General features: G+C 43.1%; 1 protein-coding gene across 2 annotated transcripts in view; it reads right to left on the minus strand.

Annotated features, from left to right (window-relative positions):
- Positions 1-22,460, minus strand: part of LOC126354174 (cytochrome P450 4V2-like) — a 142,306-nt gene extending 119,846 nt beyond the window's left edge. The window contains exon 1 of one of the 2 annotated variants that reach the window (XM_050003609.1): positions 22,099-22,460. The gene's annotated coding sequence lies outside the window, so the exon portion shown is untranslated. The remainder of the gene's footprint in view (positions 1-22,098) is intronic. The other variant, XM_050003610.1, reaches the window with a different exon arrangement.
- Positions 22,461-26,210: the final 3,750 nt, after the last annotated feature.

Genomic DNA, 26,210 nt, shown 5'->3' on the forward strand with positions numbered 1-26,210 from the left:
TACATCCTGAGTGAAGTTATTACATTTAGTCTCATTACGGTAGATCATTGTGTTCTGCTTTGCACTGTTGTTAAATTGCTGATTCGGTTGTTCTTGGCTTCCGTCTCTCATACTACGATGAGACGAGCTCCCAGCTTCTTTGTACTTCAGGCCTCCCACGATGACATTCAGTTACGACACCATGGCGTAGCAGCCATGCGCGCCCCTCGTTCTGCACTTAATTTTCTACTGTGCGTCCATTTACATTGAATGAACATTTCAGGAAACTGCGTTGTCTACGGTAAGATGTGGGTGGGCATAGTGACAAACAGTTGGGCATTAATAAAGATGTCGAATGGCGATGGAGATGCGCCATACCATGGTAGGCTACTGAGGGTTGAAAGCAGTTCCAACTATGACTGCGATGGTAACGCGTTCATCCTCATGTCGTTCACAGACAGTCTGAATAGAGTGTAACCAAACATTTTACAACAAGAGAGCATTTAGAAGGACCCTTATCTATTTCGAAGAACTGGTCCTGAATGGTTGATATAGCAAAACGGCGATTGGTATCTCCAGCATGAACTTTAAAAGTGAACTTAGTCGTCATTTAATAGAGTATCCGCGTCGAATAACAATGAAAGGGATTCGTTGAAATGAGGTGATGTGTGTTTTTCACGCATGTAAATAATTTTACGGATTTAAGGACTTTGTTAGTTATTTGCTTGTATTGTGAATCACATTTGTGACAACTCGCTGTTATGTACGAATAGCAACGAAGATATGGGCACGTAGATAGCTATACTTCGTATGAATGCGTGGTGTCTGTTCTTTCAGTGCAGAGAAGAGTGAATAAATTGACAGGGACTGCGAATTCGTGGCGCTCGGTGGGAATGTAGATTGGCCGTGAGAAGTACCAAGATAGTTCGCGCAGTTGCGATAAAGCTGCGTCTCGGATGGCGCTGGGGTTAACGCACCTGCATAATAACAGATGGCCTCCCTCTGGAATTCTACAGTACCCTTAGCTATGTGATAGCACCACGGTGGAGTACGATCTGCCACGAATTAATGTGCTCTGACGTGCCCTTACCGCCGGCTTTTGTGGAGGGGCTGATTATCCCGATACACAAACACTAGCCGCGCGGTATTAGCCGAGCTCTCTGGGGCGCTACAGTCATGGACTGTGTGGCTGGTCCCGGCGGAGGTTCAAGTCCTCCCTCGGGCATGGATGCGTGTGTGTTTGTCATTGGGATAATTTACGTTAAGTAGTATTTAAGCTTAGGGACTGATGACCATACCAACTAAGTCCCATAAGATTTCACACACATTTGAACACAAACCCTACGGTGGTACAGGGGTACGGGACTACCGACCACTGACGCTCCTCAACTGCGACATTAAAATATTCACCAGATTATTAGCGGCAAGCCTCGATCAAACTTCGCTTGGCGGAAATAACAACATTCAGACGGCTCTTGTTGAATATCGCGACTTGATCGCCCTAGCAATGACGTGCCGCCTCCGTGCAGCACTATACTTTTTTGCAGCAATATATTTTGATCAAGCGTTTGATAGAGTAAGTCATGCTTATCTGGCAGACGTCCTGCACACATGCGACTTCCACGACCATTTATCACTGTCGCGATGCGGCTACTCAGCAATGCCTCCTCCAAAGTGTTCGTCAATGGACGTACGACCAAATCTCTCTTCGTAGCGAGATCGGACGGACAAGGATGTCACTTATCTACGACTTTATACGTACTGGCTCTCGATCCATTACTTTGTGGCCTATAGCACCGCTTGACAGGACTGACTTAGCGAGGATACACTTTGAGGTGCAAGTCATATGTGGATGACCTGGTGCTGATAGTATAGAATGAAAACGATATGAATGTGGCTTTAGATTGGATACGCAAATATGAAACAGCACTATAAATGTGGACAGGTCTGTAGCGATGAGTATTGGTGTTGGACTAACAGAAGAATGTGTAGCACCCTGACGGCTCGTGGATACCTTGAAACGCCTAGATATTCTTTTCACCCATGACATATGTCGCACAGCATCGTAAAACTATAGGAGACTACTACAGTCCGTCCGAACTGGCGTCAAAGGGAACATGACACATGCATTAGACATGAACCAGCGGGTCACGTATGTTAAAACCCACATAGCGTCACGAATTCCGCAGTATGCTCTAGTACTCCCAATGCCGGTAATAACAACACGACAAATACTGTGTGCGTTTGGTTCCTTTGCCCCGTGATGACTGGGTGTTGTGTGATGTCCTTAGGTTAGTTAGGATTAAGTAGTTCTAAGGTCTAGGGGACTGATGACCATAGATGTTAAGTTCCATAGTGCTCAGAGCAAATTTCGTTTGGTTCTTTCGTGAGTGCAGGTCTACTGATTGAAGTAAGACACGACGCCGTTACCCTCATTCTCAGCAGGGTTGGACTTCGTGTTGTGCATGTTCATGACCGAGCGGTAGTACAAGGTTAAAACTGTGGAGACGACATCAGACTTGTCGGACACGAATCTTAATAGAAGAACTAGCACCAGTTTGTCGAATGACACCAGTTGAGGCCCAGAACATTTCCCAGTCACTACACCACATACGCTCTTTTTTTAATATAGTACAGTAACGTTCAGACGGCTATGCCAGAAACCAGACCTGCAAACGCGCGTGACATCTATCGGATACTAACGACCTGACGACATAGCAATCCTGTTAAGAGGAAGCATCCACATATCGGTTGGAAAGTAGTATGGCGATCGATACCCCATGTTTCCTTAGATACAGAGACACGTGCAATGTGATACCTAGCAGTTAGTGGTAAAAATGTCACCCTGGTCAACGATGAACAACGCCTCATATGCGGCCTCTGGGCAGATGTGTGCCTTTGGCGACACATGCCCCTTTTTTTCTTCGAATGCCACAAGGGGGGGGGGGGGGGGGCAGTTGGTATGAGCGCTGCATCAGAGACGCTGGCAATCATGGGGCACTTCCCAGCGATGAGTCGGTCATCTTTCCACTCAACGTCTACAAAACGTAAACGGAACGAGGTTAATTATTCAAAGTCACCATTCCCGCTGCACCACGGTTCCTCGTGGTCCCACGTACTGAAGATGGTCTGTCCTTCGCCACAGTAAATCCGTTTATTATTCAGAAATGTGTGGATGCAATTGCTGGCCCTGTGAAATCCTGCTCTCCTTTAAGGAATGACACTTTGCTTTAGGAGACCACTTCTGATTCTCAAGCACAACAACTGCTTGCTGTCTCGCTTCTCCACTGTTACCCTGTTCGAGGCCCAGAGAACTTTAAATTCTTCCCGTGGTGTAATTTACACCAGCCGGCTTGATGATCGAAACTGAGGCCAAAATACAATCTTACCTCTCCGATCATCGTCTAATTAAAAAGGCAGATTCCTCCTTAGTGCCACCAGATACTCCCTTCGACAGAGTGGTGCTTCCGTCCAAGCTCAAAGCAGGATATGAAATTATCACTGTCCGGCCATACATTTCGAACCCAATGCGCTGCTACTAGCGTCATCGTTTTAACAACACTAGAACGTCTTGTCGACACCTAGCTAAATGTGTCACCTGTGGTAGGGATACGCACGAGGGCGGTTATCCACCTTCTTCTGCCCGCTGTATGACCTGCAGCGGCGGCCATGCCTCCTCCTCTCTGGAGAGTCAGGTGTATCCTGATGAGTGGGCTGTGCAAGAGATCCAGGTAAAGGAAAAGGTGCCTTATCTAGTTCCTCGCAATCTATTGGCTAGTCGCATACCCTGTGTTCTCCCGTCTGGTACCTATAGCTCTGTTGCTGTTATTCCTTACTCCATGAAGGACATAGCCACGCTGATATGCGACCTACAATTCAGCTCTGAGGTAGTAAAATCGCCCAGTGTCAAAGAAGCATTGCCATTCCCTAATCCAGCTGTGCAACAAGCCGTCAAACTCTCGCCTCAAGTTGCGAAACCACCTGCTACACAAACGGTAGGCCGGAAATGACAGGAGGACTACTCCTGTGAAGACTTCCTCCGTCCCTCCAGCCAAACAACACGCGAGTCTTATCTAACCGGAAGGGCTTGAAGATGTCCTGCAAAGGTAATCGTCTTCTCCTTCACCACCTCGAAGATCCTCTTCGATGGTGTCGGCAAGTGATACATTAGCCCGGCAAGCCTCCATGTCACCGGCGCGCACCAAGAACCTTTTCTCGGCGTTGGACTCCTCAGACCTACCGCACAAGCAAGCTGATGCTTCTGTGGACCCTATGGAGCAGGCTCCTCCTGCTTCTGTGCCCTGTAGTAACACCTCTTCCCAGCTGCCACTCGGCAGCCGCCAAGGTGACACCCCCGCGTCTTTTCATCATGACTCTCCTCCAATGGAACATTCGCGGCTTGTTGTCCTACAATCAAGGTTTACAGCTGCTTTTAGCGTCGCCGCGTTTCCTTATACTCTGCCTTCAGGAAACGAAATTGCGCCCTCACGATCGCTTTGATCTTTCAAATACCTAACCGATTCGTTTTGACCTTCCCCTGTGGTCGGCATTACCTCTCATGGTGGCGTCATGCTGCTCATCGGGATGACATTCATAGCCAATCCATTTCCCTGACTACTAATCTTCAAGCTGTGGCAGTTCGCATTTCCTTCCCCAACAGACTTTTTCCCTCTGCACTATATATGTCCCTCCATCATTCGCTGTAATGAGGGCAGACTTCCTTCAATTTATTGGTCAGCTACCTCCCCCATTTTTGCTACTCGGTGACTTTAATCCACATCAGTCCCTTTGGTGTTCTCCCAGGGCCTGTCAGAGAGGTGCCCTCTTGGCTGACCTTCTTAACCAACTTAACCTCTTCTGCCTTAACACTGGAGCACCCACTTTCCTATCTGACTCGTCGCACACCTATTTCCATTTGGACCTATCCTTCTGCACTGCCCAGATTGCCCATCGTCTTGAGTGGTCCGTTCTTTCTGACATCTACTCGAGTGACCATTTCCTGTGTGCTAACCGTTTGCTGACCCCTTCCCCATCCGTGTGCAAGCCTAAATGGCAGCTTCCCAAGGCTGACTGGTGACCATTGAAGACCGAGATTTCCTCAGTGGGGCTGACCAGGTCGAATATCTCACAAATGTTATCCCTACTGCTGCATAACGTTTCATCCCCTGCACTTCCTCTCTGCCTCGTCGTGTTCCAGTCAATTCATGGACTGAGGCATTCCGCGAAGCAATTCGCGCATGCAGACGTGCTCTCCGCGTTTTTAACCGCCACCCTAGGCTGGCAAACTGTTTTCATTATAAGCAGATGCGCGTAGAGTGTCGTCGCGTCCTTCGGGATAGCTAAAGAGCTAGCTGGAATCCATTCACTAGTTCTTTTAACAGTTCCACATTTTCCTCTGACGTGTGGGCCAACCTCCGTCGGCTCTCTGGAAACAAGATCCATTCGCCAATTTACGGCCTGACAGTAGCAGACGATGTTATTGTGGACCCTGTTGCTATCTCCAACACCTTGGGCCGCCATTTTGTGGAAGTATCGAGCTCTTGTCACTATTACCCTGCATTTCTCCACCGGAAAGGAGCGGTGGAGGCTCGGGTGATCTCTTCTCCGAACAGTGAGTGCTAAAATAGCGTGTTTACTATGAGGGAGGACGAACATACTCTCAATTCATCCCGATCCTCCGCCCCAGGGCCAGACACCATCCACATTCAGATGTTGTGGCAACTTTCTCTTGAGGGCAAGTAATATCTGCTTAACATGTACAACTGCATCAGGACAGAGCGCACATTTCCAAGACGTTGGCGGGAAGCCTCCATCATACAAATACCTAAGCCCGGTAAGGACAAAAACCTTACTTCTAGCTACGGCCCCATCTGTCTTACCAGCTGAGTTTTCAAGGTGATGGAACGTATGATTCATGCCTGGCTGGTGTGGTGGCTCGAGTCTCGACATTTGCTAACGACTGCACTGTGTGGATTTCGAGCTCAGCGTTCTGCAGTTGATTATCTCGCTACTTTTTCCACCCATGTAATGAATGGTTTTCTATGTAAATCCCTGGTTGTGTTTCTCTATTTGGAGAAGGCCTACGACACATGCTGGAGAGCTGGTATCCCCTGTAGTCTTTACACATGGGGCTTCTGAGGGCGCCTGCACTGTTTTCTTCGGGCATGTTTACAGGACCGGATTTTCAAGAGACATGTGGGTTCTGCCATGTCGGACACCTTTATCCAGGAAAATGGTGTGCCCCACGTTTCCTTCCTGAGCGTCGTCCTCTTTGCCATCGCCACTAACGCTATAATGGCCCGTCTCCGGCAGGGCATCTCTGTCACTCTTTTTGTAGAAGATTTTGCCATCTATTGCAGTTCTCCAGGGACCTGTCTCACTCAGTGGCGTCTTCAGAGCTGTCTTGATTTTCTTTACTCCTGGAGCATCGACAATGGCTTTCGCTTTTCCCTGAGAAAACCGTCTGTATGAATTTCGGGCGGCGCAAATGGTTTCTCCCACCATTTCTACATCTTGGGCTTGTTGCCCTTCCGTTCGCTGAAACTACAAAATGTCTGGGGTTCATGCTCGACAGGAAACTCTATTGGTCGTTCCATGTGTCTTACCTGGCAGCCCACTGCACACGGACCTTCCTCCATTTGTACCAGTACCTTGTCCATTCGAAACTCGACTATGGGTGCTTTGTTTATGCGTCTGGACGCGCATCCTTCTTACGCTGTCTCGACACTATCCACTATTGTGGCACCCGTTCGACCATGAGAGCCTTTTACAGCAGCCCAGTTGAGAATCTGAACGCTGAAGCTGCTGAACTACCAATGTCCTACTGCCGTGACTTTCTCCTCAGCAGGTATGCTTGCAGTTTGTCTGCCATGCGTGGCCACCCATCCTATGCCTCTTTCTTTGATGATTCCTTTGACTGTCAGTATGGGGCTCGTGCCTTTTCTGTCCACCACTTCCTGCTGGAATGCCCTGTTTTTAACTATTAACATTCGAGCTTGGGTTTGTCCCCTGATTTATCAGCCGTTTTAGCGAATGACACAAGGTCTGTCGACCCCGTTTTACTTTTCATCCGCTGCAGCAATATGGCGAAGGTCATTTAATTTTAGTTTTGGAGTTTCATTTCTGTATGGTATTTTTTAACCCTTTTTACACGTGCCTGTTCTTAGCTATCACCTCTTCTGTCTCTTTGGGCTGACTTAAAGCCGTTTAACTCCTCTCTGTATTCGTGTTCTATAGTTTTGACTTGGACGCATAGGACACCAATTGCATTTTGCGCCCTAATACAAACCAAAACAAAACAAACCATACGCCTACGAGAAGACATACACGGATGACACAGCAGCAGAGGCACTGGAAATACCGATCTCCATTGTGGTGTGCGTTTCTTTCTTCGTGTAATCCGAGAATAATGTTCAGTTTACTAGCTTTCAAGAAAAACAGAAATAATATTTGTAGTATGACAGTGAAGTGGTTGTTACCGAAATTTAACTTTACTTAAATGTTATATGTGAACCATGATTTGCTTTAGTTAGTGAAAGATGTTCATTGAAATCTGTAGCATAGTTGGAGAAGTATATCTTTTTAACATAATTTTATTGTGTTTTTCAATTTCTGACGTAAAACAAATAAGCAGGAGACCCCAGGTTTGAATCCCGGTCCGGTACATATTTTGGCTCGTCGCCGCTTTTTCCACAAAATGTCCCACATCAGCCGACAACAATTTACACATATAGCTGTACTTATACGAGTACTTTAACTGTCATCTACTATAGAATTTACCAAATGAGAACAGAAGTTAAGTTACAGCCAGAAGTTGTAACCAGAGGTTATCGTGTAAAATAAATTCTAAAGCTGAAGTAATTTTTATTATTTTTTAAGACAATTTTTGTTACATACATTAGTAATAATTAGTTATAATTTTCCACAGTATTCATACACTTACGGAGATGCATGGTTTGACGAGTGTCCACAGAGGCTTGGCAGAATACTACGGTTGGAAATTAGAGAGGGAACAATATGATAATAGGAGACAAGTTTGCGGATACCGTAGGTTGTCTGGAGGTGTTCAGTGTGAGGAGAAGTGGAAATTTCGTGATATGGGAAAGGATACATCTGGGGAAGGTAAACGGATGTGGAAGGCGAGGCCGAGTTCCAGATGTGCAATGATTTGGAGAAACGTGGATGGGGCAGATTTCCGTGCAATATTTGCAAAGGAAAGGATGTGTCTGATCAGGGTTTTCTACGTGTGGAGGGCAGTGAATGTGTGTAATTCCCAAGATCGCCCTGATAGTAGCTTTCGTAGCTTTAGTCTACTTGGGTTTTTTGTTACATAGGTAGAAGTTGAGGTTCCTATGTTAATTGCGGTCGATGGTAAGTACAAGATACTTTAGTTCAACAGTTAACTGGATTGAGTGGCTTAAATGGCAAAATAGATATCGTAATGTTTGAATGTGCGGGTGGTTTTTCCCATAATTATTACCTGTGTTTTGGTAGGGTTGATCTTGAGGAGCCATTGGTTGCACTAGGAGCGTGAACTGAAAGATGTGGATTTGGAGGAATCGTTGGGATTTCAGCAGTTTAGGAAGGAGGGCGGGAAAAGTGTTATCATCAGTGTACTGTAGGAGGTGGGCTGCTGGAGGAGATTTGGCCATCTAAATAGTGAACAAGAGGTAAAGAAGAGGAGAAAGGGCGGAGATCTGGCGAAGTGGGATGGAAGTAACGAAAATTGGAATTGTTAATAGTGTCAAAGGATGAACGATTAGAGAGGAAGGCTGTAATAACTGGAAATGCGTAGGTCTGAAGTCCGCAAAGGAGACCAGAATGCCATACATGATCGTAGGCATTATCTGGGCGAGTGCAGCAAAAAATAGAGGAATTACAAATGTTACCTGGTGGGTTAGGAGATCAAATAGATGCACGAACTGGTCACCAGAGAAGAAGCTGGGATGGAAGCCACACTGGTTACTGGGAAGGAAATGGTTTTGACAGAGGTGTTGATTGATGCTTTGTGAGGGGATGGAATCGAAGACTGATAAACACTGAGCTAAGGTATATGGACAGTAGGAGGAAATATCAGTAGGAGGTTTGCGCAATTTTTTGGAAAAATGGGGTTTAGGATGTTTTCCGCGATTCTGGAGATTAGACTGTAGGTAGGATTCTTGGAGTAGGGGAAGTGTGAGGCGATGAGGACACATTGCCTTGATAGGACTGTGGGCGGATATAGCGTCTGACAAATTCTGCTGCAGAAACGCTGTGGCCTGGATTGCTGGATGGTGAGGGGGTGGCTTCTAGTCTTGATATCTATGGCCAATCCTGTAGGCAGTCAAGGAGATGAGGATATGAGGAGAGCGTTAGATGGCCACTTTCTATTAAATCGAGGGATTCAGCAGTCAAGTGTCCGAGGTGGGAGGGAGTTACTAAATTTAGAGTGGTATTGCCTTCAGGAACGGTGGAATGTGGTAAGTGAAAAACGTGACTTTGGAAGGAGTCTGTAATCTGACACCAAACCTGCTGTTCTGCAGGTAATCTACTACAGATGTTGTGGTCATTGGCAAAAATTTAGTGGCAAAGGCACGGCTGAAGTGTGTGAGGAAGTAGTAGGGAATGCTGTTCTTTGGTTGGATGCAAATAGTAGCACAGGTAACGGTCCATGTTTTGAAGAAGAGGGTAAGGGTAAGGTGTTCAGTGGGAGTATTAATTAAAGGTTGTGTATCGCTCAATGGTAACTCCATTCCCGGCCACACTAAGGAGATTATCTGTAGCGTGGAGGATACAGGAAAAAGTTCAGGTGGTGTTATAGGGTTGGAGGAACGTTTCTTTAAGGATGCCAGCAAGGACGTTGTGTTGGGACAGGATACGTATTAACATGGGTTCCTTCGTGTGTAGAGACCAGATGTTGTGGTACAAGATGCTGCAGTATTGCCACACCGTGATGAGTCTAGGGAGTTAGTTGTGTAGGTGAGGAGGAGGAAGTGGACTTGTATGAATGTACTGTGTCTGTTCATTTCTATACAAACGAAAGGAAAAATACCATGCATTCATACAATTGATTCACATCGATGGGTAATGAATCCGTAACCTCTGTGGAGATGCACATTTAAGTCAGGACAGCCAGGACATGGACAGAGGCTGTGGACAAGTGGCATTGGGTGGGATTGTGGCTTGGCCAGGTAGGGTGCTAAGGCTCTTTGCGCATTAGCGATAAACACTGTGTCCAGGGGACGCAGTGGTTAACACAATTGCCTAGTAAGCAGGAGATTCCAGGATTTAGTCCCAGTGCAACACACATTTTCACTCGTCTCCGCTGATTCTCCACAATATCCTGATACAGTTGATAACATCAGTTCCTTCCCTTTCCTTCCCCCCCCCCCCCCCCTTCGGTTTACCTGATGAAGTGGACTTGGTTTTGGGAATAAACGTGGCTTGGATATTGAGGTGTAATACAGAGTAAGTGGCGATGGAACTTTGCTGTGGGGTTTGTGGTCGTTGGAAGAGTATAGGGGTGAGAAATCTGATAACAACTTCAGCAGTTCGGCGGAGAGAATTTTTTATTTGCAGAGGATGATTAATGGGATGAATGGGCACAGTTAATTCTTTTTTTATGGGTGAGGGACTCACTTTGAATTTGACGGAGTAGGTCGAATACATATCATTGCAGGTGTTGCAAGTGGGAAGGGAGGCGAGGTTTCGACATTGATTGGGAAGTGGGAGGCTTTACAGTGAGGACAAATGGGTGGGGTGTATTTTTACAATAGGAAGTGAGGTGATCATTAATAAAGGAGATATTTTACGCAACAGTAGGACTGAGGGAATGGGAATGATCTGCATTACTTGACTTAATGATGGAGCTTGAAAATCAGTGTTTCTTTTGTAGAGAGGTTGTCGATGATGGGGGAGACTTTGAAGACTCACATAGGGAAGACAGGGCCTGAACTATTGCTATATATGTGGTGGGAGGGCATGTGGGCATGGTAGGAATTCAGTTCAGAGACCCCATATTCTCCTGTGATCTTATGACCAACCTGCTTTAACATGACAGAGAGGCTGGGAAGACAGCAGGCAGGCTGGGGTAATTTGGATTTGGAGATGGTGTATTAGGTAGCGGGGGAGAGGGGGGAATGTTGGAGGGGGTTGGGACCACGAGAATTGACTGGGGCCAATGGTGATGCATGGGATTTTGAGGAGGTGATCTGTATGGAAGTTGGGGTTTGTGGAGGGACGTACTTTGTGATTTCGCGATTGAGGGATTTGGCATGTAGGAATTTCGGGTCAGGGTTGGATAAGGGGAGGGTGTAGTCTAAGTGAAAACATGTACAATTTTCAGTCTGAAGAGAAATTTACGAATGTATGCTATAAAATGTATATATGATGAAAGTCAAATGATTCTGTGCTGTATTTGGCAATTTTTTCAGTTCTGATGACTAGAAGAATGTATGCTAGAAGCTAAACAAGTAAAAAGATAATAGTTTCATATCTTGCAGTGCATAAACAAATAGAAACCGTAGTAACACATCCTGATCCGACTCATTTGGATGTTATACGTGCCAGCCACGTGGCATATAAACGGGCTACAATTAATCCGTACTGGAATCCGTGATATAACATCAAATAATGAAATTGGAATGGCCTAAGCTTCTTATAGCATGGAACACATACAAATTTACAATATTCTTGTCTACATTGTATATTTAGTCATCAGTTCAGTGTTATCTATAATCCGAGAGCTATGACAATTAGGGGGCATATTGACACATATATATGCAAGAAACAAATCTGATACTCTGCCAGCCGTCAGTAGTTTATTGAGAAGAGGAAACTGGACAACAGAAACTGAACATCATTTGTAATAGTAAAAATTTTTATCTCCTTGTGTACCATAAAATTTCAACACGGTACTTTAACAACATAATACCAAATTGATAATGCTCAAGTTATAAACAATCAAGTCGATTCCCAATGGCACATCGGGAGAGAGGACTCAAACCCCAACGTCGCAGACTAGTCTGGACTGCCACAATACACACTTGTCACATTAAGCAAGCACTAGGCGTGCACAGGGTATCTCAAAAACAAATACAAAAATGTAAGAACATGGACCGACCCTTCCAGTCAATAAACAGTTTAAGACAGAGGCATATTTCTTTTAAGATAAAAGTGAACTGTATCTGTTAGATTCATTTCATATTATTTACACGAAATACACACAAATTTGATTTATTTGGTACTTTATGTTTGCCCCCATTCAGTGGTATAGAACTAAATTAAAGTATTTATTTTTCCAGAAATCACCCAGTTCTATGTACATTACCTACATTTTTGCTTCCAAATTTTCTTTTTCTCTGTATCCTCTGTATGAATGAGTGAATGAGTGTGTATGTTGAGTTTGTCTTTTATGTGGTAGCCGTACAGTAGTTAGCTGTCTGTTGTGGTAGTAATTGTGTTGCGAACGCAGGTTTTTCAGTCAAGGTAAGGATATTTGTGTTCTTTCGGTATTCATTCGGCAACAGTTAAGTTTATGGTGGAAAGGACTCCTTTGGTCTCTTCCAGCCACTTGAGATAAGTTCGTTCTTTACAGGGCGATCGTGCTTTTGTCAATCGGGACTCAACGTTTTGTGCGGGAAGAAGGTACTCTTAGAGCGACTTAGCGCTGGTGAGTGTGGTAATATGTAAGGTTGTGATAGTGTGTAAGCGTTTGATTTGCTAGTTCGGTTTCATTTACTTTTCAGAGTTTAGTCGTGAGTATTATTTTGTGTTCAGTAAGTTTTTCCGGTCTTTGCTTTGTGTAACTAGAACACCAGGTGTACGAAGATCGTTACTAAATCGCAGTTTTAAATCTCAGTTGCCGGACATCTCTTTTAATTTAAATGTGTGCATGAACTATTCTCATGTGTGTTTTATTTCTTCTGCTTTTCATTTCGTTTCAGTTTTAAGATTGGGTACCTTTCTTCATAATTTCACTGTCTGTAATTTCAGTACCATCTTGAATAAGTTATATTCTTAATTATGCTTGACATTTTATTGCTCTTTTTGTCTTTCCGGTTTACATTTGCGTTCTTGAAGTTTTAACGAGTCTTAGTAAGTTTGCTTTGTAGTTGAATATTCACGGCATTACTGTGTGTTTCGCACCAGCGTATCTTAGTTTCATGTGGAAGATAACTGTCCGAAAGTGTTCCGTAGTATTCGTATTCACAATTACTCAGTCGTAGCGATAGAGATGAACCTCTCTGCCTTTGACTTGTTGTGTTGGGCAGAACTCTTTTAATCTCTATTCTTGCGTAAATGAGTAGTGTATGAGCGAACTTTTCCTACACGCGCCTAAGATTTCCTTCTGATTTATCACTGCAGTATGCCTCAGCACTCAGTATAATAATAATTAAGTTAAATAATTAAATAACAGGCAACGGCAAATCATAGTTGAAAATTTCTTGACGAATATTTAATATGATGTTTCATTTCAATAAATTATGTTAAACTGTGATTACTACTTCTGAAACAAACCTCTACCCCCTTTGCAACATTATTTTAATACATCCAGTGTGTGGTTTCTGAAGCGCAAAAGGCAGACCTTATATTTCTAAATTTTTGTCTAATTATGTTATTTTTTTGTTGAGGCTTAAGCTCCTGCTTGCTCTGAATTATTTGATTTATCGCGTGTATTTAAATTGTTTCCATATGCTCATTCCCTCTATTAACTTGGTTCTTTTTATTAATGTTATCACTTTTGCAATGCTTACCAATTCAGTGATTAATTCAGTTCTTTTGTCTGATATCTTCCGAATTGTAATTAAATTGGATGGCTACCAGGTTTTGTTGTACGTGGAACTTACACTACACTTCAGAGTTTCACTTTGCCCTACTTCCCCAGTTTCTGTTTGCAAATCTCTTTCCAGTTAACCGTACACACATTAATGACCATTTAATAACATTAAAAACTCTTCCTTTAAAATCACGCAACACAGCGAACAGTAAGTAACAAACACTTCCACAATTTGTCACTGGCCAATAAGCGACCAGAATATTAGTGTAGGGAATTTTGATTGCTATAAAGCCTAGCACTATTAGAAAAATGAGTTGATAACACCGGTGAAGACGATCTAGACCAGGCAGAAAATTTACAAAAAATGACACAGTTTAAATAACTCCCAAAAGCTCATCATCAAGCGTAGAAACAATAATAAAACACATCGATCAACACACAGAGCAAGAGACTGAGCTGTATCACAAGGGGGCGTGGGGAGGGACGGAGGGTCAGACTTGGCAAAGCGCCTGTGTAATGATTTCAATGCGGCCGACACACTGCCACTGTTCAATCACAATTTAACCAATTCTAAACACTCTCAGACGGTATAGTCCTTTGGTATCAGTGGTCTACCGACGACACTGGGTGTCCGGGAAGTAGGGACGAATATTAAAGTGCTATAGAACATACAAAACTTATTAAAATGTTGTGTTTCTTTTACTACCGAAAGAAAGTACCATCGTGTTCACCGCATGGCATCAGCGCATTGCACGGCATCTGTAGCAGCAATTTGAGCCGCAGTGGGTACCACAGTGACACAACGAACTGCTACAAATCGACTACACTCCTGGAAATGGAAAAAAAGAACACATTGACACCGGTGTGTCAGACCCATCATACTTGCTCCGGACACTGCGAGAGGGCTGTACAAGCAATGATCACACGCACGGCACAGCGGACACACCAGGAACCGCGGTGTTGGCCGTCGAATGGCGCTAGCTGCGCAGCATTTGTGCACCGCCGCTGTTAGTGTCAACCAGTTTGCCGTGGCATACGGAGCTCCATCGCAGTCTTTAACACTGGTAGCATGCCGCGACAGCGTGGACGTGAACCGTATGTGCAGTTGACGGACTTTGAGCAAGGGCGTATCGTGGGCATGCGGGAGACAGGGTGGACGTACCGGCGAATTGCTCAACACGTGGGGCGTGAGGTCTCCACAGTACATCGATGTTGTCGCCAGTGGTCAGCGGAAGGTGCACGTGCCCGTCGACCTGGGACCGGACCGCAGCGACGCACGGATGCACGCCAACACCGTAGGATCCTACGCAGTGCCGTAGGGGACCGCACCGCCACTTCCCAGCAAATTAGGGACACTGTTGCTCCTGGGGTATCGGCGAGGACCATTCGCAACCGTCTCCATGAAGCTGGGCTACGGTCCCGCACGCCGTTAGGCCGTCTTCCGCTCACGCCTCAACATCGTGCAGCCCGCCTCCAGTGGTGTCGCGACAGGCGTGATTGGAGGGACGAATGGAGACGTGTCTTCAGCGATGAGAGTCGCTTCTGCCTTGGTGCCAAAGATGGTCGTATGCGTGTTTGGCGCCGTGCAGGTGAGCGCCACAATCCCGTGCTACCCAACGTGCTCTAGAAGGTGTAAGTCAAATACCCTGGCCAGCAAGATCTCCGGATCTGTCCCCCATTGAGCATGTTTGGGACTGGATGAAGCGTCGTCTCACGCGGTCTGAACCTCCAGCACGAACGCTGGTCCAACAGAGCCGCCAGGTGGAAATGGCATGGCAAGCCGTTCCACAGGACTACATCCAGCATCTCTTCGATCGTCTCCATGGGAGAATAGCAGCCTGCATTGCTGCGAAAGGTGGATATACACTGTACTAGTACCGACATTGTGCATGCTCTGTTGCCTGTGTCTATGTGCCTGTGGTTCTGTCAGTGTGATCATGTGATGTATCTGACCCCAGGAACGTGTCAATAAAGTTTTCCCTTCCTGCGACAATGAATGCACGATGTTCTTATGTCAATTTCCAGGAGTGTACTTGAAGGTTGGCTTCGAGCCGGACTCCCTGTAGCGTGCATATTTGCGACTGCATATGTGTTAAACGAGACTACACGGAAGCGAAAGACGGTGGTCTATTGTACTTTTTGATGAAAGCTGGTTCAGCCTCGTTGCCAGTGATGGCCGTGTGTTGGTTAGTAGGAAGTCGGCCGACGCCCTGAAGTGGACCTGTCTGCACGCTAGACGCACTGGACCTACGCCTGGGGTTACTGTCTGGAGTGCGATTTCGTACGACAGCAGCAGCGCTCTCGTGGCTATCCCATTCCAAGCAGCCTGACTGAAAATTTGTACAACAGTTTGGTGATGCCACCTGCAATTCTTGAACAGCATTTCAGGGGGTATTTTACAACAGCCCACGTACCGCTGTTGTAATCCAACACGCTCTACAGAGTGTCGACATGTTATCTTGTCCTGCTCGATCACCAAACCTATCTTCACTCGAGCACATATGGGACATCATTGGATGACAACCCCAGCGTCATCCACAAGCAGCGGTACCCGTCCTTGTACTGACCTACCAAGGGCAGCAGGCATGGAACTCCATCCCACAAACTGACAACCTCCACCTGTTTGCATGTAGTATTCAATCTTCCGCCGGTTACACTGGTTGTTAAAGTGCCAGCATTTCACATTTGCGACGGCTGATCTCCTTACATTAATCTGCATTCATAATCACTTAAATACGGTGCCTAGACAAATGCATTCCCGAAATTAATAATTTTTTCGTATTGGTTTCTTTTGCAGTCAATGTATATTGTAAATTGTGGTTTAAAATGTTGCAGTGAAATAAAACTATAATATCATAAGTGTTTAAAGCACCTTAGACCAATTGTGTGCTCCATTATATCCAATAAGTCTAAATTATAGACGTATCATGCTGGTGCTTGTACAGAAATGCTCTGTGCTTATCGATTATAAAACGCAAAGCATGAGCTGGGCAATGTGTGCGTAGAGGAATCGTTAGACGGCTATATTCACTCTAGATATAATGAAGTATTGACACATAAAACCTAAAGTAAGAGGATATGTTCTCCTTTCTGTAGAGCGTTTTAATCTTACTACCAAATAGGTTTGGATATACTTTAGACACTGGCGTGTGCAAAATGTGTGGACGAAAGTAGCTTGTGTATGATATGTCACCGCCACGTAACATAGATCGATGAAACGTGGACCACTCATAGAAAGAACTCCGCTGGTATAGTATGGAAGACAGTGAAATAAAAACATAATGAGACAAACAGACATAACGCTTTTATTCAATATTCCTGGATATTACGAATGTGCGTGACTTGGTTCTTAACAGAGTGTGTGACGACCACGGAGGGCAGTGCAAAGTACACCCATGCTTGCCTCAGTGTTGGTAAGGAACTGTTCTGGGTGTGGCCTCCATTCCCACAACAGCGTGTTGGACAACTGCTGGATGGTCGTTGTTTCATGTGGACGGAATATAACAGATGTCCCGAATGCATCCAACACGTGCTCAACGAAATGTAAGTCGGGGGAACGGGGAGTCCAGTCCATTTACAGAACGTTCTCTCGTCGCAAGGGCTCCTCCACCGGCACTGTTCGATGCTGTCACGCGTTGTCATCCATAACAATGAAGTATGGGCCAAATTCACCCCCGAAAAACCGCACACGGGCAAGGGGTAGTCTCACAATAGCGTTGACCGGTGACTGTACCGTTATAAAATGCTCGGAAACTAGTTCGCCCATGCAACATTATACCTCCTCACAACGTAGTATGTGCACCACAAAAACGACCACGTATGATAATGTTACTGGTTGGATTACGTGTTACCACTCTCTAACCACATGAGGTTACATCCACAGTCGTAATCAGACCTGTCAGATTAGCGTGGGAGGTCAATAGTTATCGGCGAGCTAACTGATGTAATCTGATTTGACTTCGACAGAGAAAATCCTACAGATACTCAGGAAGCCGAGCTGAGAGTAATAAACAGGGCAAAAGAACATTCATTGTTCGAAGCACGATTGACAAGGAATCTCTGAAAACAGTAATAACAACAGGAATAATAATAAAATACCTCATTCTTAGCGCGCTGAAAGACCTAAAGTAGAACGATCACACAGAACTACTGGAAAAGCAGAGACCAAGCTAAGATCGTTCCAGAGGTTCCTATAGACATTTTTTATCCATCCATGAAAGAGATGGCTAACAAACCAATCTTTCGACGTATTCTTTAGTTCGCCGGTCTTGGGTCCTTACGAGGTGTCATTAATAGAAGAGGGAGTAATGGCTCAACAAAGCGGGACGCTTTTCGTCGCTAGGTCATTTAGTAACTATGAGATTGTAGTGGAAAGGCGCACTTAAGTATTCAAGCAGACGCTAAAAGAGAGGCGGTATGCGTTAGAGACAGAATTAAAGTTAAAATTTCGAACGCGGGCTCTCTATGGAGAGTGAGGTATCGTATTGCGTTGGTGCATAAGTTTGTAGAATTTCTCCACAACTTTAATAAAGAACAGGTACACATAACAGTGACATTAGTCATCAGTAATATATTCTTCTTCACTATTTACAAAAATCTGCCAACGCTGGGTTAACTTTTCGATTTCACGATAAAGAAATCACATGAGTCTGAAGCGAAGAACTCATCACGCCACTTTCGGGGTGCATTTTCATCTGGGAAGGAAGTTCCGTGATAGTTGTTTGGTAGAGAACGAAAAATGTGAAAATCTGAGGGCGCAATGTCAGGTGAACAAGGTGAGTGCGGAATAACTTCCCACCCCAGATCCTGTACAGTGTTTTTGCCAGTTTAGCAGAATGCGACCTGATGTCATCGTGGAATAGCTTCACGTCACTCAGTGTTCCTGGTCGTTGCTCTTAAACTTCATCTGCAAGATGTTTCAGTTGCTAGCAATAGATGTTAGCAGTGATGTTTACACCTCGAGGAAGCAATTCGTAGCTCACCACACAGTTGCTGTTCCACTAGATGCATAACATTATCTTTTGTAGATGCGCGCATGTCTTTGTACGAGCAGTTGCTTCTTTGTTTGGGCTCAACCATTCCCTTCTTTTCCTTATGTCAGCATAAAGAAACCATTTCTCGTCACCAACAACGATGCAGGATATGAATGGTCGCTGTTGTTCACGAGCCAGTTGATGACTAGCAAGGAGAGTTGCACACGTGGCCACACGCTGGTTTTTGGGGTTTTGGATTTTAGGGCGCAGTACCCACACACTCGATTTATGAACCTTCCCCACTGATGCAACTGTCGCACGATGGTGGACTAATCACAGTTAATCACATTTGCCGGTTCTCGATTACATTGACGTGGATAATTGCAGATTAATGCTTTTAAACTGTCTTCATCAAACTCTAAATGTCTTCGTGAATATAGAGAGTCACTAATGTCAAAACGATCCTACTTAAAACCATTTTCTTTGCCGTGTTCTATCCAGTGGCATTATACTCATATACAACACAAATGTCAACCCCTACTGAATTCAACTAAAAGAATATGTTGGAAATGTTCCGATTTTTCCACTTGGCACTTAATTTTCTAGCTCCCACAGCTTCACTCATTCTTCAAATGAGTAAATAACTGTATGTAATCCCAAATAGCATCATTGAACTACTTATAAAAATGAAAATCAACAAATAAGCCCCTGGCTACCTGAATACCAACATGCAAAGCAAAAGCCGCTACGAACTTATGCATCAACCTAATATTATTTCCCTTCTCATGCATTTTCCGGTATGACCTTAGTGGGAAAATCATAGCATTTTGTAACATCCACGAGATAAATTTTAGCTACAGTGCGACGAGAGGAATTTATGCCTCTAACAGTTATAATCATTATCTATCCGACATATGAAAAAACAGTAAAACAAAACGATGATAAATATTAATTATTTATATTATATTTTATGATATAATTGGACACATCGATATGTATCATACAAAGACATTGATAATTGTAAATTCCTTTTATAATTTGCGTTTATCTTCCTATGTTTTTACCTTTTGATAGTTGGCCTTTGTAGGTTGCGGACGCAAGACGCATATCAAACTGAGGTCTGATAAGAAATTATTATTATTTGTTAATTATTACTTGAGAGTAGAGTTCATTATTACTATAAATATGAGTGAATAATTATTTGTAACTTTAATTCCTCTCCCAATAAGCATCATCTCTGTTAATTATTTCTTTCCGCTGCAAGAAGCGCAGCCATTGATGACAGCGGTCCGTATCGCGTTTTTATCTGTGTTTCTTAGGAAAGAAGGAAAGGTTTTCGTGATGAAAATTAGTCTAAATAGTGCACAACATGAAAGTAAAGTTTAGTAAGCATTTCAAATACTTATCCTGGTAAAAGGAAAGTTGATCTAACAACAGAAAGTTTCTATCAATTGTCTGCCGTCATCTTAACAATTATCTCAGCGACAAATTCAAATTACGCAACTCTGCAGACATAAATGCCGAAGGTAATAAAAATGTGTAAAAATAAATGTGCAACGGCGGTCCCGAACTTATTTTAATGAAAATAGTTCTAATCAAATAGGTTCTTTAAAAACATTGCTCATAGCACGATCCATGTAACAAACTTTTTCTTGCTGATGTGTGGAGCTGCAATTAATTGCGCACGAGTTGCGAAGAATATTGTTTCAGCTAACATACGTCAGTGTTGTGCGCGGCTGATATTCGGTTGTTTTAATGATCATTTTGCTGAAGATAACTGTTTCCATCATAATCAATAGTTATATAGAATCTGTTGTATGAACTGTGATTTAGTGATACTTACACAGCTTACAGACAACACTTTAACACAACGTTAACTTGGATTTCTTTAGCAACTTGACCAAATCTTTAGCCGTGAGAAAATTTTTTTACTAATTACTCAATGTAATGAAATAAGATTATCATTTTCATTTACAAATTAGTTAAATACCAAACCACTGAATAACACAGCGGACGCCACAGTTTGAATTAATAACACGCATTCATGTGTGCCCCAATCGTGAATGGAATAAGAAAGGTGGATAGTACCAGAAGTGTCCTTCGCCACATTCTATAAGGTATCAACAAATCAGGCTGGGGAGCCAAGAGCGATAAACACAGATCGCCTAACCAAGCTGGTATGAGAGTATAGCCTCCTTTGAAACATTAATCTCGCAAAGAGGAGGTTTTCATTTTTGACAATACAGTAACTGTGTTTTTCGACGCCATACCGGTACAACAGTCAATTGTATAACTTACGACGTCCAATGGTACTCACGATCTTGCTTGGTGCACTTTCATACAGGTTTGTCCTGTCTGCGAGATTTTGAAGAAATTTTGCTCCTGGAGATGATCGCTCCAAATGCAACGACATTCTGATGCGTTAGGATTTGATGTTCTAGTGTGGTTTCAGACAAATATCACGGACATAATTGATCTCAATGTTCCTAACACATTTCGTTGATAGAGTTTTTTGTTTTCTTTGTTTTTTGTTTTTTGCTTTTCCTGGGACTGGGACACAAAACCGTGCTGCCTTTCTGCACTAGACCGTCGTGGTCTTCCAGTGGAACAGACACATTTCACAATTTAAATTTCTGTAATTAATACTGTACTGTATGTCCCTAACTGTGTCTCATCACGAAGGGTAGTGTTTGATTTCTTGTCGATATCAATGCGATTGGTGGCATGTGTTCCAGACTAGTTGTATACGGGTGAGGAAATAAATTGGCTACGTCCAAATGAAACCATCTCTTATATAGTTTTGTCAAGTAAATGCTAAGCCACAATATCTGTCCCATCTTCTTCATATTTAAATGTATAAAACCGATAACAAAAGCGGTATTCCCATGAAGTAATTTAGAATAACCTCAAAAGCATATTTATTAAGGTTTCTGGTATTCCTGCCTACCGTCTACTGTGTTACGAGAAAGTGTCATTACACTTTTGTCTAGTAATCATGCGATATTATTTTCTCGTGTTCAGCTTTATGTAGTTGCCACATAACGTTCTATCTGTCTATTCCAGATACGTCGCATTAACCAATCCAAACACATAGAAAAACTAGCGTTACTTCATATACTACGTGTAGTAGCGCCATCCTGTTATAGGCCATGATGACTGCTGGTGACTCGTTAGTTTTAAAATGGTGCACTAGCACTTAAGGACAGTTTGCATATCAGTAAGTCTCAGAGCTGACTAGGACTGTACAAGCAAATCGATGAACTTCTTTCCTTCGTCAACTCACAGAGGCTTTAACGTTAATGGGCAAAAAGCTACATTTTCTTATATTATAATTCCACGCACTGTAAGATTACCAAGTATAAAGAATTGAACAAATATAGCACAACTTGCCAGAGGTTCTCCTTGGATCACAGGTCTTCAGTTTCAATGTTTCAGGCAGTTTCAGAAAAGTATCTCCCAGATGTCATCGAACACGAGTAGCAACAGTTCTCACTGGAGCCTGGTTCGCTAGAGCTTCGTACGAATGCTACTGAATACGTAATCTCAGGGCGCAGATTTTCACTGTATTTCGTGCTGACATTCCGCTGATAATGAGAGGTCACGGTCGCCGTATCAGAGTCAGAACTATGAACTAATTCCCGAGTCTGTGTTTTTTTTTTCTTTTTTACCACAGCCATTAATCGTGTTTCACATATTTGCATAATATTAGCGAAGAGACTAGAGGTAATTCCAAAGGCGCACATTTAACAAATGAATGAAACAATTGCAGTAGACCATAACGAAACTGCGAAATGACAAAGAAAATAAAACAAATGTTTGGATACGTAATTGATACCTAGTCTCAGAGTAGCTAATTTTTTTTTCTTTGTGTTAAAATATCACGTAGATTTTTGTAGACAGATCATTATCCCCTGTATACTTTTGTGGTCAGATTTATTTCAAGCCTTAGCGAAAACTAGTACTAAATGAATTAACTCTTGACCCTTTAGTGGAACCATAAAACAGATATATTCACTTTTATGCATTTTAATCTGATGTAGAAATGAGCTCAATCAACCGTGATTAATACGTAGACGTATCACGGCCATGAGCATCGTCCAACACTAACAATTTCAGAGAAAAGTTACACAAACACTTAACATAAATTTTCCAGTAATTTTTGTAATGATATCTTGGGTTTTATTTCCATTTACAGTTTTCTAAGATACATATTCAACTGAGTCCTTCGATGGTATTTTAACAAGGTTAAAAACAACGAATAATGAAAGAAGACCGCTAAAGCCGTACGAACACTTCCGGTAATGTCATTATACCGTGAATAAGGATGTTCTGGAGAGAAACTGTGAAGAATGAGTTGTATCTATTTTTTAGTTTGTGTTGTAGAACAATAGTGTTACTAGTGCTTTTGCACGTTTTCCTCGCCTGTTCATGTGCCCTCCCAATGTGGGAGTTCTGCCCTGGGACCAAAGAATTGAACACACCTATCCACGACACCAGAAGCGAGTATTAAGGGGCAATTGCACCGTTTCGTACACAAGCATCATACGTGTTTTGTATTAGACGCTATAGAAAAGGCGTGGAAATCTTGCCAGTGCAAAGTAGTCACAAAGAAAATTTGGAGGAACTAAGTTAACGAATTAGAATGTGACGAGTCATTATAAACCTGAAGTTCCACATATAAAACGTTCACAGAAGGATACATATGAAAATCTTAAACACCAGCCCAGCTGAAGTGGAAAAAAAATTGATTGCGTCAAATGAGTGAATTTTGTTTTCTTATGAGCTCATAGTTTGCTGGCTGTCCGGTCCTCAGTTTTATGGTAACAAATGAAGATGATCCCTCCATTTGGTCTAAAGCACTGTCTTTGCACAATCCCAAAATAGTTAAGCTCTCATGTGACAACGGAACAAATAAGCACTTAGCCTTTGAAATAACGGTCTACACATTTAACCAACAGGTCATTTATTGTTTACGGATTTCGAAAAGTAGTCTCTATTTGGAGAACAACCTCATAGCAATATCATCTTCAGTGGAAAATAAAGACTTTCTTCGGTCCATAATCACTGAAAGTCACACTGCACACATTAGCGTGAGACAGATTTCTGCGTCAGTGAGTAATAAAAATTTTGTCCTCAGGATATACAGATAGCAAGTCATCGAACACCTTAACATAAATTTTCTGCTTCGACCACGCTTTCTGTATTTTGATGCTATCAACCTGCTTCTCATCAGTTTATTTCGACGGAAAGTCATGGGTCTAGTGGCCGGGAAAGGGCTTGACTTACTAGAGTTCACACTTGGAAGCACAATAAATGTATAACACCGAATCATTAAGAAGATAAACGGATAACAGATACCGATAAAAATTCTACTAACTGTTTACTATGACCGACGATGTTTTAATTAACGAGTTAAATGATTATTTAAACACAATTTAAATATGGAGGAACGGCACCTTGTAGATTTTAGCCTACGCGGACCTCCAGATGATGCTACAGGTGAGGATTGCCATTGTAGGTATGGTGGCAGTTAGAGCGGAATAGCGAACCAATGATCATAAAGCCGTTACATCATCACTGAAAAAGGCTGTGAATATTAATATAAAGAAAGGCGGGAAGATATTTCCGTTTAGCGAGAGTGCCAAGAGACGGATTTCAGATTGACAGGTCATCACGAAAGTCGTCTCTAGCACTGACGACGTTGAGCATCAGTGAACAGAATTGAAAAGCTTTATACAATACGATTTAGACTAGCATGTCCCGAGAAAAACTGTAACGGATGAAAAGGACTCACCGTGGTTCGACCACAGTTAGGAAGCTGCAAGAAAAGTACGCAGAACTTTGCTGCAGATTTAAACGTGGCAAAAGCCTCACAGATAAAGATTAAACGAAGCCAAAATTAGCATAAGGAGAGCTACGCGTGAAATGTTCAGTTTCGAAAGTGAAACTCTAGCTACCAATTTGAGAAAAGACCGGTAGGAGTTCTGATTTCACAGTATGTATCGTTTATTCTACTGTACAGTAATGATTTCGGCCTTGTACTTAGTGCGAAGAATAGACACATAAATACAAACACAGAGTTAATGGGGAAAGGATCACAGAAGTAAACGCTCTCTCTCGGTAGTGTAAGGTGTTGAAACAGACCACCTACAGGAAGCGTACTTTGAATTAAAAAATATTACTTAAAACTGTTACAGTATGCATTGAAAATTCGACAACTACAGGCCCTCAATGAACGCCAACATCAGCTGCCTGTGTTCAGATTTACGCAATAGTTTACACCAGTATTGACATGAAATTCAAAAGCACACGTAAAATAAAACAATTGCCATACATGAAATACTTCGATAAACCACCGACCTAATGTGAGGTCCCCCTTAAAAGGAAAGCCACCTGACCTCTGTACTATATCTTACTTTAAAGTAACAAATTGGTGTTACATCACTCAAACTTGATGAAACACAGATTGCCCAGACATAAAGAGATTAGCATGACATTAAAAATTATCTGTAAGAGAATGAAACTTTAAAACAAGTTGGCTAGTACAGCAATTAAAAGTAACGGCTCAGACTTAGAATTTTAAATAGCTACACTAACTGTTAGTCGTTCAGTTCTGAAACAAATCACGAGCAGGCACAGTCGTGAATCAAAAGAGCCAGAATATGCTTTAAATTAACAACAGACAAGTAAAGCTGCACGCGGTTTGGCACTGCTACTTTATAGTTTCAGAAGGACACATAAAATTCTTAAAAACCAATAACGCTGTGCAAGCAGCACCCACAGGATGCCACAACATTACACGGAAGCAAGTTCCTAACAGCCCATTGCAATTAAAACTTAGCAAAAACGCTTTAAGGGAGAGCACCACTTTAAACTAATTATCTCACGGTGAAAGCAAGGAATCTTAACATGTAGCGGATCGATACTCACCGTTTACATAATTCAGTGCGGCAGACCCGACAAATATATTCCATGAGCCACTTATCCTTCCACTGACAGTGCTCGACAACTGTGAAGACAGGATTTAGCAAACGCCCCCGTTTATCCAAATTGAATTCACCAAACTCCTGTAACTTTGGTCCTTGCACACACCCACACACCGCGGCTATACTGGCTAGACACATCTAACATTCAGTGTGCCGATAGACACATAGCACACCGCGCCCCAGTACAGGCAACAAACCACGGTGAGCCTGGTACAACTTCGCCATATCAAACGGAAGCATTCAAGACCGCTAACACAGCAGTCAAGGCACAAGACAGAGCGCGCCAACAGACTCTCTCGGAGTCGGCCCGCGAACCAGCTTTATTGGCGACACGATTTGCCGCCAAGAAGGCGCCTAATTACTAAACTGCTTTTTCCAAAACTGTTTCACAGAGTAAGATCACATTGTATTTGCTCTTTTTTTCCATTGGACGAACGACACATTGATAATATCGAAATATGTCTGCAAGTGATAGAAAAGCAACCGAAATCGCTCAACAGAGGAAAGGCCACTGGA

This window comes from Schistocerca gregaria, chromosome 3 (assembly GCF_023897955.1).
Source record: "Schistocerca gregaria isolate iqSchGreg1 chromosome 3, iqSchGreg1.2, whole genome shotgun sequence".
Classification (NCBI taxonomy): domain Eukaryota; kingdom Metazoa; phylum Arthropoda; class Insecta; order Orthoptera; family Acrididae; genus Schistocerca; species Schistocerca gregaria.